This window comes from Pteropus vampyrus, unplaced genomic scaffold, assembly GCF_000151845.1.
Source record: "Pteropus vampyrus isolate Shadow unplaced genomic scaffold, Pvam_2.0 Scaffold199, whole genome shotgun sequence".
Taxonomy (NCBI): Eukaryota; Metazoa; Chordata; class Mammalia; order Chiroptera; family Pteropodidae; genus Pteropus; species Pteropus vampyrus.
This window is the reverse complement of record NW_011888980.1, coordinates 751,541-767,511: the sequence shown is the minus strand read 5'-3', so window position 1 is coordinate 767,511 and position 15,971 is coordinate 751,541. Positions and strand designations below refer to the sequence as shown.

The 15,971-nt window shown below is 41.2% G+C and overlaps 1 protein-coding gene across 6 annotated transcripts in view; it reads left to right on the top strand.

The window, feature by feature from the left end:
• FRMD3 (FERM domain containing 3) overlaps positions 1-15,971 on the top strand; it is a 323,707-nt gene that overhangs the window by 161,378 nt on the left and 146,358 nt on the right. Inside the window, exon 1 of one of the 6 annotated variants that reach the window (XM_023537768.1) lies at positions 6,454-6,563. The exons of the other annotated variants lie outside the window; for them this stretch is intronic. The gene's annotated coding sequence lies outside the window, so the exon portion shown is untranslated. Of the gene's footprint in view, positions 1-6,453; positions 6,564-15,971 lie in introns of those variants that run through there. 6 annotated transcript variants of the gene reach the window in all.

Sequence of the window (15,971 nt, the reverse complement as noted above, 5' to 3'; positions counted from 1 at the left end):
TCCAGAATTATAAGGTAATAAATTTGTGTTGTTTTAAGTCACTAAATTTGTGGTAATTTCTTATAGGAGCAATAGGAAACATGCACACCTGAGAACTTCTTAGAAATAAAAATTCAAAGACCCCCCCCTACTCAAGACCTATTGTATTAGGAACTCTGGAGGTGGGGCCCAGGAGTCTGTACTATGATTAAAAATAGATTTTTTGAGATATAATTGATATTCATGATTCACTGTTGGCATATATTTTGAAAGGGCCACCACAATTCACTGCATCTGCCTCCAAACTCGCTCTCTCCCCACAGAAAAGGTTTCTCTTTTTCTGTCCACACCTGATCTCTCTACCTATAGTCTTGTAACACCCTTGTCTAATAATATCCCTTTGCTCTGGTCTCCTTAACATTTGGCTTTCCATCTCCGTTTGCTCAGCCTTGTGAATATATCTCTATTTTCTTATTTTAAATACCCTTCTCCTACCCTCTGGTCTCTCCTCCTCAAGTTATTGTGCTGTTGCTGACTCTTTCCTTTTCTTGTCAAGCTTGTTGAAGACAGAGTTTTTATTTAATACAGGGATCCCCAACTTCCGGGCCACAGACTAGTACCAGTCTGTGGCTTGTTAGGAGCTGGGCTGCACAACAGAAGGGGAGCAGTGGGTGGGTGAGCGAAACTTCATCTGTATTTACAGCTGCTCCCCAGTGCTAACATCGCTGCCTCGCTCCACCTCAGATCATCAGGCATTAGATTCTCATAGAAGCACTGGTCCCTGGTGCCAAAAAGGTTGGAGACCGCTGACTTAATGTCTCCCATTCATGTCTCAAGCCTCTTCAGCTTACCTTCTGCCCACATCTCATTATAATTACTGTAGGAAGAAACTGTCACCAGATGTTCCTAATTACCAAATCTAATGCACGCTCACCAGCCTTATCTTATTTTGCTTCTTTGCAGTATGGACACTATAACCTTTCTTGGAACTTTCTTCATGCCACTCTCCCTTAGTTTTTATGACTGTCTTGGTGTTCTTTCTCTGCACAGTCCTTAAATGCTGGTGTTCTCTAGGGCATCCTGCAACACAGTCTTAAAAAAAAAAAAGAATTTATACATCTTCCGTGCAACATTTCATTCATTCCACTCCCAGATCTGTATCTCCGTTCTAAAATCTTCTCTGAGCTTCACATCTGTGTATTTAAATGTCTGCTAGACACCTCCACTTGCATGTCTGCAGGCACTTTCAGCTAGCTAATGGTTTTAAGTCAAACTCACTGTTTTCACTTTCTCTACACCTATTTTCATATCTGCAAAATGAAAAGTAGGATCAGATTAGGAGTTTTCAAGCTATGGGTTGTGACCCGTTAGTGAGTCTGAGAAATAATTTAGAGCGTTATGATCAGCATTAAACTAGCAAGCAAACAAAAGACACACTCATTCACACACATACAGAGGTGAGTTTACATTAGAATGTAAACTCCATGAGAGCAGGCAAGTTTTTTTTTTTTAATTTGCTTTGTTTACTCTTTTATCTCTAGCATATAGAACAATGCTTGGCACATGTACCAGCTCCAAATATATTCGTTGAAAGAATATGTGTACTCAGTTGTGGTATCAAGTGTGTATCCTACTGTGAGTTGTGGTCAGAAAGCTCTAAAGCTATTGGACCAGATGACTTCTAATGTCCCTTTCAACTTAAAAATCATAAATATATGATTTTTTTTTCAGTGCTCAATAGTTTGATTTTTACCAGTGGTCAAGGTCTGTGGCAGAAGTCTTGGTATTTTTGTTTGTGTGGTGAACATTAGAGAGGTCTGAGTGGGAGGAAAAAGCAGTGGTATTTGGTAAATGGTTGCGAAGATGCTGTGGGTTGAAATAGTGTGCTCAGATGGCTGCATGTGGACTATTGAGCTGGCTGGCTTAGCCCAATGTTGTCCCTAGGAAGGGACAGCATGGAATTTGTGATGTGAAGCACGATGGTAGACTCTGTTTCTGTAGCTGGTCAGATAGCGTTTCAGAGAGAGGAATATTTTAGGGACATTCTTTAGTCTCTAACTTATCACAAGTGGACTTCTTTGTTACGAAGTCAGCTGATTTAGAGTGGGTGACAGACTTAAGGCTAAGAGCTGCCAAAGGAAAAGTCAAAGGATGTCACATCCAGTGACTCATTTATTTAGCATACATTTAACTTACTAGGTTCTAGGCACTGTGTGAAGCTCTGAGGATACGTGATGAACACGATAGACAAGATTTCTGTTCACACGAGCCTTAATTCTAGTGGAGAAGACAACAGACATATACATTGATAAACATACAAGATTATTTCAGGTTTGGAGGAGCCTCCTGCACCAAACAGCTTGGTTTTGTTTTGCACCGTAAAGTAGAGAGGTTTAGAATAAGAAGCAACTGAGCTTTTGTCCCAGATCACCTTGAGACTGAGGCTTGTGAAATGGAAGAATGTGTCAGTGTGCTTCTCGATAGACACTTTTAAAGCCTTTTAAGAAAATCAATGTAGACAACATCTTGGATCCTGCACTAATGGAAACCGTGGTGGAGAACTGAGAGGGCTGAGCGCCGAAGAGGGAAGAGAGTGGGCTCGTGGGGGCACCGTTGAGGAGGTGTGTTGTGGTGGGAGACCAGAGGAGAGGTCTCTTATAGGCTATTCAAACTAAGAAGTACCTGTTGAAGAGCAGATTCACGTTATATCTCTGTTGGATAATCCTTCTCCAGGTGCCCAGATGTGGCTCTGAAGTAAATTTGTGGAGAAACAGTCCCTTTCAAGAAGCTGTATCGTTTTACTCCTGAGGATATCTAATTCACTTTTGGACATGAGTCAGCTCCATGTCCAATCTATAGAAAGCAAATTATGCAGGGCCTTATCTTGGTTGAGTGTGTATAATCATGAACTGCTACCCTTTTCCCTCTTCCTTCTCTTTCACAGATTACATATGAAAAGCCAATTTCTCTAAAGAATCTCTTTTTTTCTGTTCCAGGAGCAGTTTTATTTGTTGTGGTATATGTTCACTGTTTCCTGCATAATTTAGCAAGGATTCTAGGCAGTTTACAATGGAGTACCAGATCTTTTCCATTTACCCCTCCAGCATCAGTCTCTGCCTTTTCTGCCCTAGAAAGCTGACCTGATTGATGACATTGGTACAAGAGCTACCTTGTTCTTTGCCTTTCAGTTGGGTTCGATCAATGGGGGCTCCCAGATAGGTGGCCACATGAACAAGAGAGTGAGGTCTCCTTCCTTGTAAGGTGGCTTTGGGCTAGTTGTATCCTAGACTTGTAGCAGCTGTTCTTCTGGAGGCTGGTACCCTATGTGACTCTCCAATGGGCCCCAGGACCTGCTTTCTCCCTCATCTTTTACACCTGGTTGTGTGTGTGTGTGTGTGATGGGGGTAACAGTTCTGCTGCTCCACACTCAGTTCCTGCACTATCTTTAGTGGTGTCCCTCCACCCACCTCACCCACGGAAACAATCCTTTTGGCAAAGGAACCTTGAAATATTCTAAATTGAGTGTACCTTCTGCTGCCTGTTGGAGTTTTGGCACATGTGAATATCAAAACATACAACAGAGAGAAACACCACTGAATGAATTGAAAGGCATAGAGACACAGAACTAGGAATTGAGATAACCATGACATTTGTGCACTTTTTCATGTGTATTAGCCAAAGAGATGTTTAATCTTCTTTCATGAACTACCTGTTCAAATCTGTTGCCCATTTTAAAATTAGGTTATTTGTCTTTTTGTTTATTTGTTGGAGTGTCTTAAAATATATTCTGGACATGAATCTTGTCAGATATAAGTATTTTGTCCAGGTACTATAAGCAGATCTCTCTTCCCAGCCTGTGTGTGGCTTACCTCTTCACGATCTTAGTGATATCCTTTGTCTAACAGACATTCTTAATGCAAATGAAGTCCATTTCAGCACGTTTAGTGTTCTATTTAAGAAAATCACTGCCTGCTGCAAGATCATGACGACATTCTGTTTTCTTCCAGAAGCTTTGTTTTACGTTTCACATTTATGACCATAATCATCTCAGATTTTTTAAACAGCTTTATTGAGATATACTTTAAATACCTTTAAATTTACTCATTTTGAGTATAGTTCAGTGACTTTTAACAGCAAATTTACAGAGTTATGTAGCCATCTCCATAATCTAATTTTAGAACATTGCCGTCACCCAGAAAAGAAATCTCGTGCCTGTTTGCAGTCACTCCCCCTTCCCACACCCAGCCCCAGGCAACCACTAATCTACTTTCTGTCTCTCTAGATTTGCCTTTTGAGTTTGTGTGTGAGTGTGATGTGTAGTTATTTCATTTGAACACAAACCTTAACTCTAAGCTTTCTGGAAGATGGAGCAGAGAGAGAATCTCAAATGCTGCTCATGGTCCTCCTGGCTGGTTCCTGCTGGGACTACAATTCTACCATTTCTAGGAAGAACTATTGTATCAAGTCTTATAACAGGCCTCGGGTAATATAATGGACACTGTCTTTTACTACATTCTGGCAAGAGATAGAATAGTTATTTCTTGCATAGTTATTTCTCTTGTTGCCTTTCTTTGAGAGTTAGAGAATTATCTGTTACCCATTTGAGATGAGTGAAAGCACTTCTGCGAGAAGTTATGATAAGGTTCATGCCCATGGGTTTGTGATGATCTAAATGAATACGCTGGGAGAACCTAAGGAACAGGCAGGCAGTATGGTTCTGTTAAATATCTGAAGCAGGCTTTTGACAAGGGCAGATCACAAACATTTTATAGTTGAATTTTCTGTTGGGTGAGTGCCCTTTATCTAATTCCACCCCCCAGCTTTATTTAAGTATGACTAACAAATAAAAATTGCGTATATTTAAGGTGTACAGTGTGATGTGTTGTCATACATACACTTTTGTGAAGTGATTACCACATCAAGCTAATTAACACATCCATGACTTCGCATAGTTAGTATTGTTTTTCGTGGTGAGAACACTTAAGAGCTACTTTCTTAGCAAAATTCAAATATACAGTACAGTATTATTAACTATAGTCACCATGCTGTATATTAGGTCTCTAGAACTTATTTATCTTATAACTGAAAGTTTGTACCCTTTGATGTACATTTCCCCATTTTCCCCATCCCTAGTCTCTGGTAACCACCATTCTACTTTGCATTAATGAGTTCAACTTTTAGCTGTATTGTTTACTCAAGTAGGATCCATATGCTGTGTCTAGCCACCAGACATGCAGGTGGCAGGGCCTGGCATGTCCTTGTATTTCTGCCCATCAGAGGTCAGCACACTTTTCTTGTGCCTGGATGCCAGGGGGCTGTGATTCAGGCTAGCATTCCCCATTGAAAGGACCTTTCATTCTGCTCTGGCACCTGGAAACATAGGTGGCTGGTTCTCTAGGTTTCTATACCATAAAGTATGAGAAAAAATGGTTTTGGGGCCTACATAATTTTAAGATTCTTACTACTTGGCCACCTCAGAAGATGGACTTATACTTTGATACACTCGATAGGATCATTTAATTTCAGAATATAGCCAGCCATACATAGCTGAATGAATTGACTTGTTGGGCAGAGTTATTTGTAGCCTACTAAATACTGAAGACTATCTGCCAATCGCAGTGATTTTATTTGGCTCATATTTTGATGTTGAAATATGTTGAAGGCATCGTTTAGACGCCACGTTCAGCTGCTTGCAAAGGCTACTCTCCTCTCAGTCATGGCAAAGACCATATCAGTGGTATGGGGAAGGTTGCCTTTCTGTTTGTCTTAACATTACTAGGATATGTTTTCAAAGAATATATTAAACATGTTAAAGGACCCTCATGCTCTTCCATTGGGAGGGTATATTGGTCCGACCACTTAAGAAAGCACTGGCAGTATCTACTACAGGTACACATATACATATTGTGTGTTTTAGCATTTCCACTCCTAGGTATATACCTAGTAGAAATAGTTATATGTGTTCACTAAAGATATATACACATATGTTCATATGCAGCAGTTCAAATGTCCATCAACAATAAAATGGATTAATAGATTATATACTTATACAATGTAAATAAAGTGAATGAATGACTTCATACAACAGCATATATGAATATCAAATTATGAACTAAAGCACACACAAAGAGAACACTACTATAGGTGTTCGTTCACTTAATATTAAGAAATAGGCAAAAGTGATGATAGAAATCAGTAGTGAATACTTTTGGGGGAGGTAATGACTGAAGGATAGGAAGAGGCTTTTCAGCAAGTAGTTTATTGCTTTATCTGAGTGGTGGTTTTATAGACTTGTTCGCTTTATAAAAATTCATAGAGCTGTGTACTTGTAGTTTGTGTACTTAACCGTATATATGTTATGTCAATGAAAGTATTTACTTAAATGAGAAGGGCAGCTAAAACAGTCCTACCTTATGTATTGAAAATTATCTGATAAAAGTCCATTTCTGTGCATATACTGATTCTAGAAGTACTGCAGATTTTGAAGAATCATGATTACCTGAGCTAAAACATGGATGGATAGCTTGGCTCGTAGACGGTTTCTGCATATAGAACTCAAAACCTGACAAGGATTAACGAATGAGGTGAAAAATTGCATATTAATGTTTATCCTTTGATGAGATAAAATATTGTATAATAGTGAGTTTTAGTGAAATAGTTGTATCTAAACCTGCTTACTTCTAAGATATTAAACTAAGAAACTCAAATTTGTGGTTCTCTTCCACCCCTCCATGTACCTAGACAAAAAGGCACCCTGGTTTTACAAAGGGATATCTGCCCCAGCAATGTTCTGTACTTTTGAGGACTTCCTTCCTTCCTTGCCTCCCTCCCTCCCTCACCTCCCTGAGGAATTAGAAGATAATACTTCTTCAAGTCATCATTAGAGTAAGTTGGGAGTTGATTGGGGCCTACCTTCCCCTTGGTCCTCTGGGATCAGGCCACCTTCACTTCTTTGACCTCATTTAGTCTTATCCCCTTTGCTCCCTCTGCTCTAGCCTCATTCCAGCCTCCCCTGACATTCTTTAGACCCCTCCTGACGCTCCAGCCTTAACGCCTTTGACCTACCTCTTCTCCCTGCCTGGGATGCAGTTCCCAAATTCATCTCTATACTTAATGCCTTCATGTCCCTCAGGTCTGCTCAAACGTTAGCCACCCAATGAGGCCTACTCTGACCATCTTATTTAAAACTGCAGCCTGCCTCCTCCATGCTCTCACCGCACTGCTGAGAAATTTATGAACATACAAAGGAGATAGGGTGATGGGATAGGAGAAACATGTACTTTAGAATGAAATCAAACTGGAGTTTGAGTTAACTATTCAATCTTGGGAGAGTTCCTTAGTATTTCTCTGGGCCTCAGTATCCTCAAATGTTACCTCAGAGTATTGTTGGATTAGATACTGTAGGTAAAGCACCTAGTTTGCCCATAGCAGATCTCCATGAATAGAATCTTCCTTTCTCTCTAGCCATATCCTCCCTGTATCAAAGAAGACTGATTTCCACAGTAAAATATTTCAGGAAGTCAGTTTCAGTTGAGGATTAATACATTTTCACAGGGCGAACAAGCTAGCATTAAAAAGTTAAACCTCTAATATATTAACTGAAATTATTATGGTTAGCCTCCTCTTATCTATTCAAAAATGACTTTGTCAAAAGCTTGGCAGAGAAAATGGCCTGAAGCCTTAGACACAGATGGGAATTGACTGTTTAATTAGCCAGGTCTCTAATGGGCAGGTGATGTTACAACCCTGGAGGAAAGGAGAAGATGAGGATTTTCATTCCTGTCCCAAATGTTTTGAGGCATTCCAGGGAGGAGCAGTGTCATTGAATCATGCTCTGAGCACCTTGAGGTCAGCAGAGGCACCATTTGCCTCTGGGGCACAGGGATACGTGATCCTAGTTACTAAGCAACTCACCCTTCCAGGCTGGCTTGGCCTCATTATTCTGTCCATTGTTTTTCGAAAGAGAATTTAGTGTCCCTGTCCTTTCATTTGTAAAAGGAAGGATCCTGGTGAAAAATCAGGAAGATATAGGGACAGCTTTGTCCTTTGTGTGGAGAGAACAAGAGTAGGTGGAGGTCCCAACCTGGAGGGAAGGCTGTCCGTAGAAAATCAAGGGGTGGATATCTGTCCATCACGTTCACACCTAGTCCAGTGAATACTTGGGAAAACTCGGATTTATTGGTTAGGTAGCAGAAGAGCTTACCGAAAGTTCTCAAACGTGCCCCCCAACACTTGAGGACCTGTGACTCGGTGGGAAAGAACAAATTAGACATGGAAAAGAGTTCGAGTGTTGGGTACAGCTCACATTTGTTGTTTGAGCCTGTTCCCTCATCCGTATGGAGGAGAGGGTAATAACAGTGGTCCCACCAAGATGTTTGTGAGGATGAATGAGCTAATACATGTAAATGGCTTAGTGCAGTGCCAGGCACATAATTTGTGCTAAAAATGTTTGTACTTAGAAATTTGGATGGTAGTAATTGTATACAAGAATGTGTTATGCCCACTCTGAGCAGTCTCACATTCCCTTACAGGAGTTCTTGTTGAACCTTTTCTGAACCAGCATGAGAAGCTGGTAGAGATTTGCTTGTGCTGATGAAGTGGTTTTATTTCCCTTGGGGGAGGGCAGAAGTTGGGTGGCAAGGTAGAGAGCCACCATGAGAGAGCAATTAGGAGCTTATTAACAAATGGGTGTCCAATGGGATGGAGTAGAATGCTGGAAAGGAAGAAGCAAGCTAAGGGCACTAAGAGCGGGGCAGCAGATCCCATTCTCAAACCAGTAACTTGCAAAATCAGGAGCAGGCATTCAGTTCTACATGTCCACCTTCTTGTTTTGGGTTTGATATTGTGTGTTTTTAAAGCACCCTCAGCCGTCATCTTCATGGCCTTTGTGCTCAGCAGCCCACTTCTATTGGGGCTACTCTCTGGGATCCTGGCAGAGAGGAAGTTAACCTTCATGCCTGCAGACCTCTTGAGAGAAGTGATAAAACTAGAGTTAAAAAATCATACCTGACAATAATAGGAGAGGACCAAGCTGGTGTTTCATCAATTTCCAGTTGAGGTCGGAGGACAGAGGTGTCATTGAAGTAGCCCGTGAGGTAGTTCGTGAGGGCTCTAATGTAGGGGCAGATCCTGCAGTGAATCCTCTACCGTGAGCAGGTGAACACATCCATAACAGAATTTTGGTAGCTAGAGAGGAACTCTGCTTTGTTCGTGCAGGGGAATGTCATGGGTGAAACCACGGTAGTAGATGATTTTGCAGAGCATTTGAGTGATAAAATGAACTGAAGAGATATATGGAAAATGAAGCAAAAGCAAAAACAACAGCCCCCAAACAAACATACCCAAACAAATAATAACAACAAAAAACAAAAAGTCAGCCACTTGAACAACAGATACATACAGTTTACGTATCTGCATTTGCCTGTTCTTGTCAGTACAGTGTGCCCTCACTGACACTGACTAACACCAAAAAAAGACCCTTCAATGTCCTGTTCACTGTCCAATGCCCAAGGAAGTAACTTTCTGAGATAGAGCATATAACAGGGGGAGTGGTGGTGGGAGCAGCATTCATGGATTGAGAGATGTATTCTGGTCTGGGAGGGTTATTACCAGGACTTTTCCTTACCTTACAGGAGAAAAAGCCACCTCATCTTCCTTTCTTGAGATCTTTAAAATTAACCAGTGATTGGTAGCTGTGGGGGCTTTACTCCCCGCCAAGAGGCCTAGGTGGAGTCTTTGGGGTGCCAGTTCTCCTCATTTGCACAAAGCATGTATGTGCCAGCTCTGTGGTGGAGCACTGGACCCAGAGTTAAGGCTTCTAGGCTTGTCCTCCAGGACGCTTTGGTTCATCGTGGCATATTCTATGGCTCTGGTAGTCTCTGACTTTTGCCTTCTCATCTTCCAACTTTTGGGCATGTAGAAAGCGAGGAAAGATTGGGCATCCCATTATAGAAAGAGATAGGAGCTAGTAGGTGTAGGGTGAAGGGAGAAGCAGGAAAAGTTGGGGTGTTGTATGACTAGAGGCAGAAGAAGCAGAGAAGGACTGTTTTGTGTGTTCTAGGAAGTCTAAAAGATGCTTGCAGTTCCTAAGCAATACGATTTATCTGTTTTTCTGATTCCTAACCCTGGCTACCTTGCATCAGTGTCATGATTAACTTTTCAGACTGTGTATGTCGGGAGAGTGGGGATAAGGTATGGAATATGGTAGAATTGCTGCAAAGGATGAGAAACTGACTATGTAAAATGAAATATGTTACTTTTTTCTAGCTCATATTAGAGTTTAGACATGGTATTTCCTTATTTATTCCCCTTCAGCTTTGTTGAGATATAATTCACAAATAACATGGTGTAAGTTTAAAGTGCACAATGTAACGATTTGATATATGTATACATTGCAAAACGATTATCACAATAAAGTTAGTTAACATATCCATCACCTCACAGTTACCTTTATTTTTCAAGTGAGAACTTTAAAAATCTTCTCTCAGCAACTTTCAAATATATAATACAGTATTTACTATAGTCACCATGCTGTATAGTATATCCCCAGAACTTATTTGTCTTATAATTGGAAGTTTGTATCCTTTCACCCCCTTTACCCATTTCCCTGAACTCTACCCCATAAATTACTACTTGATTTAAGCTGTGACCAAGTGAAATTGGAGAATTTTCATCAGGACAGAAAGAGCCAATCATGCAGCCCTGTCCCATTTCCAAGAAACTTATCAAACTAAAAACCGCTGTCAACTCTGGTCCCTTCTTCATTGCAGGCATTGGCTTGGAGGAAGGGTAAGAGGCACTTTCAACATTGTCTCTCATCCCTGAGCTGCTCCTTTACTGTCCTAGCATGCAGCTTTCAGAGGCCTCCACTAACTGCATTTAGATGCAAATAAATCAGCATGAGCCTTAACCAATGTAGAGCAGCCCTCTGCTGAGGAGGCAGTGTGGAAACCCAGAACTGCCCGAACTGGGGTCTGGGATGAACCTCTCCGTCATCTGGGCCGGCCCGCTGTTGCACACCTGGGCCCCTGGAGGTCGGAGAGGTTGGTAACTTGCCCAGGGCCATCAGTTGGCAGAGGCGGGGAACTCTCAGCCTGTACTGGGACTTTCAGATCAGCGACATCTTCGCTATACCCAGCCACTTGTCTCTTGCTTCTCTTACTTCCTGGAGGAAAAGGAGGAAGCGCTTCTGGATAATGTGATAATAATTGGAATTCTGGTTTGTGAGTCGTGAGCGGACTTCTAGCCATTGGCCTGTGGGAGGATAGTCTGTATGTTACTTTCGGAGAATCAACCAGTGATTAAACATCAGTGATTAAAAAGTGATCAAAAAGAAATATAATACACTGATAACCAACCTAATGCTTATAATTTGAAAAGTTAGAAAATGCAAATAGGCACAAAGAAAAACTGAAAACAACCTGACTCTCATCTCCCACGGATACCACCATCAGCATTTACCTTTATTCTGTCTGTAAGTTATATAAATGCATGTGTATAAATATGCACATGTGTATAAAAATAGGAATTTTACTAACATCTTTTGTTCTGCCTTGATTTTTTTTTTTTCATTTTATGTTCTGCTTTGAATATCTTCATGTGCTTTCCTAAGAGTGAATCCCTGAATGGGGTTCTTTTGTACTTGTTTTTGAGTGTTTCTGTGCATTCTTAAGTGTTTATACAGTACCCCCAGGCTCTGTGTTGCTCATTGCTAAACAATGGACCAAATGTTCTCCGGGTGTAAGGAGCTGGTGGATTGCATCTAATATTTTCCTTCCTTTAGGAAGCTCCTGTCTGCTGCAAAGACTAAAGAAAAAGAAAAAAAGGGGCAGAGGACGGTTAAAGAAGAAAGCTGGTTCATTATAGCTGATAGAATTCACATCAATTCTATATCTTTAGTTTCATAAAAAAAACAAAACACCCTTGGCTTGGGGTTGTTGTGTAGTCAAGAGATATAAATATCACCAAGATGTTTTTCTTCCTTTCTGACTGATCACTTGAAAAAAGGGTGTGTGTGATAGTCGGGGAACCCAGCCTACGCCTTTCAGTCTTTAAATATTTGTGATAAATCATTCTCGTATGTGTGTATGCGTGCTTGTGTGTGCATGCAGGAATCCCTCTAGCACACAGAGGGTTGTTTCAGAGTCTGTGTGGGCTTCAGGCGAGTTAATCGCCTGACTCCTGATGAGAATCTTCTAGAAGGACACTATTGAAGTGAAGTATCATGCCTTCACAGACTGGAAGTTACGGATCATGCTGGTTTGGTCTTTTGCCAGAATAAAGAGGAGAGTTTGAGAGAGGAAAAAATGCAACTTGGAAGAATTAGGAATGGAGGTGGGTAGAAGTTGAACATTTCTAGAAGGTCATCCACCCAAATAAGGCTGATGCTGGGGTTATTGGAAGGAGCGAATGACATAGTCTCTGTGCAGCTGTTAACATGGGCCCCATATATAGTTAACACTCCGTAATTTGTAGCTGTTATTCCTGTAATAGTTATGACCTTCGTCATATTATCACACTGAGTTATAACTTCTTGTGGGGTAGCCATGTCTAGATATGTGTATGCAAAGGAGTGGGAGGTAGTCTGGGGCTGACCCGTTGTCCAGTGGGATCTCCTTTGTCCCTGCCCAGTCTTCCCATTCTGTTCTCAGTCTTCTCAACTTTGTCAGAAGCTTTCTTGGGCAAGCTACGCTGAATACGACAGCGATATGCACTGGGCCACTGTAGAGTGCGTTTTAAAACCATGTTACCTCTGTGTTCAAGCCACTGTCTGCCTTGCCCTTCTCGGTTTCTCCCTCCTCCCCTTTCTTGGGAAGATTTTTTTTTTTTTTTTTTTTTTACTGTAAATGAAGCTACCAACCTGTATATTAATAGGGGAAAGGTAGAGGATGGGGAGATAAAAGATAAATCCTCATGGGTTTGGCATTGGAGAGGGAGTTCTGGGGTAAGAATCTTACAGCACCTGGAGGGTACTAGAAAATTTGGAGAGCCTAAAGGCTTTTGGGAAATGTTGTGGGTTAAACTTTGGGTTCTCTTTAATGTTCCTTGAAACCTAATAGTGAAGAATTGAATTTTTTGGCGTACTTTTGATGTTGACCTGTTCCTCTAAATGTGTCTGAGGTATGCAAAGACTGAGCCATGTGGACCGCCGTAGATATATTTGGGCCACATGTGTAATTTTCTCAAATTCATCTCTCTGTCTCTGTTTAGTTTTCCTTTTTTATTGGCCTAGGTTGAGGGGAATTTTTTCCCTACCTGAGCAAAGCCTAATTGTGTAAGTGGTTTTGAATTGCTTCATAAACCATTCAACAGCTCTTGTTCTGGTGCTTTATCTCACCTTCTTAGGTGGGTCAAGAGCTGCCCTGTCAGATTATTTTCAGAAATTGGGGGATCCTTCTGCCTAAGGCTTTTGACAGATAAATAGGACTATAAAAGGGTTTTATGCTTACTTGATTTCCTCAGCACAAGATGAAAAAAAATGCTTTGTTGAAATATTAGAAAGCACTGGAGTTGGAAAAATTTTAAATTATTCAGAGTTGAGTGCCTTCAAGAATTGGGCCTGGCAGTGGCGCTAGATCCTGAAACAGGAAGAAGAAAAAGAAGGGAAAGGAAGAACTTCTGAGCACTGAGCCAGTGGCAGAAATTGCTAAGAGCTGACACATCAAATATGATTTCCCAAATGTTGGGATGGATCTGTGTGTCAGAGGAGCAACAAACCCTGTGCCTTAGCACAGACACACACGGCATCTTTTAGAATGAAAGCCCCAGAACACGGGGGGTAGAAAATATCCAGAAGAAAAGTAAAGGGAAGGAAACATTACTGACTCGAAGCCACCCTATCTACTTATTTAGCTATGACACTCCTTGAGAAGACCCCATTCAGGACCCGGGCAGTGAAGTGGCCAACCTGTTCTGGTTGCTTCATCTTCATATGGTTGCACTGTTTCTTTGTCTTCTTTAGGGCCCTTTTAATCTTCCCTGTGATAGTCTCTTGATATGAGGATGACAGTGTATTTCTGTCTTCTCAGAGTGTGTAGGGGCTACTATGGACTTGAGATAGGTATTTGGGTTTTGATTCTCTACCAAAGGGCCTGGCTGGGCTAGGGCCACTTGTGTCTTGCCTTTATTTTTAAAGCCAGATGCTCACTTTCAGGCAACTGTTGATTTTTTATTTTTCCCATGGGTGTCTGGCTTTGGTAGTTGTTTTGTTATTTTCCGGTTTTTAGGTCACTGCTACAGTCATAGCCATGCCCATCCCTTGCCCCAACTTATTAATATTTATCATGCATAAGAATGCTTTTAATCAATGTAGCCTATATTTTCAATTATCTTAGCCATAATATACTGAGGATCACTGTATTATGGACATGTATTAAGAATTAGGTACTTCAACTTCTCCAGATCTTGGTTTTATCTTTCATATATCTGAAAATATTTGAAAAACACAAATTGCTATTTACCATAGCCAAGATATGGAAATAACCTAAGTGTCCAACAATAGATGATTAGATAAAAAAGATGCGGTATGTATTTACAAAGGAATATTACTTGGTCAAAGCAACTTTTAATTTCTGTGTGAGAACCAAAGATTCAACCATGAGAAATTTCTCTATTCTTGTTTTTCTTTACATTTCTCCCCATTTAAACAGCTTTAATATTATTTCTTTCCTCACCGTTTTGCAATGACGCAATTTTCTGTATGTATGTCACAGCCAAATTCAAATACCAATTACTGTCTGCAATGGGAAGGGACAATTAGTAAAGCAATATATCACTTGTTATTTAAAGTCCAATTATAAAAGCTAATTTCTTCCTAAAGAGATGCTTTGTTTTGGTTAAAGCTTTGGTGCCTATCATAACGAAATGTATGAATTTATACAAATATACTTGAATTTTTTTTAGCAGAGATATAAACAGAGAGCATTTTTATGCTGTGCAGTCAAGCTGCAATCTTTCTTAAATTAACCACTACTTGTCCTTAACAGTAGAAGCAGAACTGTTTAGTTCATCAGTTTCTCATTACTCCTGTTTGTTCATCTGCCTATGAAGCGAATGGATTGAGGCCCTTCATTTATGCAAGAAGTGAAACTACCTGTCCCTGGAAGACACTCTTGGCAGCAAACTTCGTATTCAATTGTCGTTTAGGGCCTTCTAATCGTCTAGAAGCCCCTTTGCAGTTTCTAGGTATCCAGATGGGAACCAGATTCTTCCTTCTTAGAAGAATCGTCAGAGATGCTCTTTCCGGATGTATGTTTGCGGAGGCTGCCCCTTTTCAGGAGCAACTCCTGTGAGCATAAGGTGCCAAGCAATAGGGCCTTTTGAACAAGAACCTCACAACCTTTATTACCAGAAAAAGACATCTGGCAGTCTCACTTCTGTTCATCAGAGAGGGTTCCTGAGAGCACAGTGCCAACCCCAGAATGAACTTTACCCAGCGTCCTGGGTCTGTGCTTCTGATTCTTCTGGCTGTTGCCTGCTCCCTTCATCTCGGTGATCCTAATGTCTCTAGTCTGCACTGGGCCCTTCCTCCCTCGGGTACTAGGACTTCAGCGGCTGCACAGACTTGTAGGGAAGCTCAAATCTCTTTCCGCTGGGGACTTTTCCTGGCTGTAAGGATGCACCCAAGCACCTGCAAGGAAACTCTTTCAAGGGACCCTTCCGAAGCCTCCAGTTTGCCTCACATCAGGGTTGAAAGCTCAGATTCCTCTAGGGAGGTGTGGGAAATGGAAGACATGAAAGACAGGATGGGTGGGAATGTGGTGGACTACAGGGTTCATTTAACACAGAAGAGGCAACTGATACTGAGTTGCAGCAGTCTTTATGGTTCAGCTTCCAGACCCTCCAGCTTTTCAAGAGCAGCCAGCATCCAGATGTTATGTGCAGCCTCCCAACTTAAAAATACAAAACCACTGAGCTGAATAGAACTTGTTGGTAGATGGACTCGATTCTCCGGTTCATTAGTCGACACCCTCTGTGATTCTGTTTCACATCTG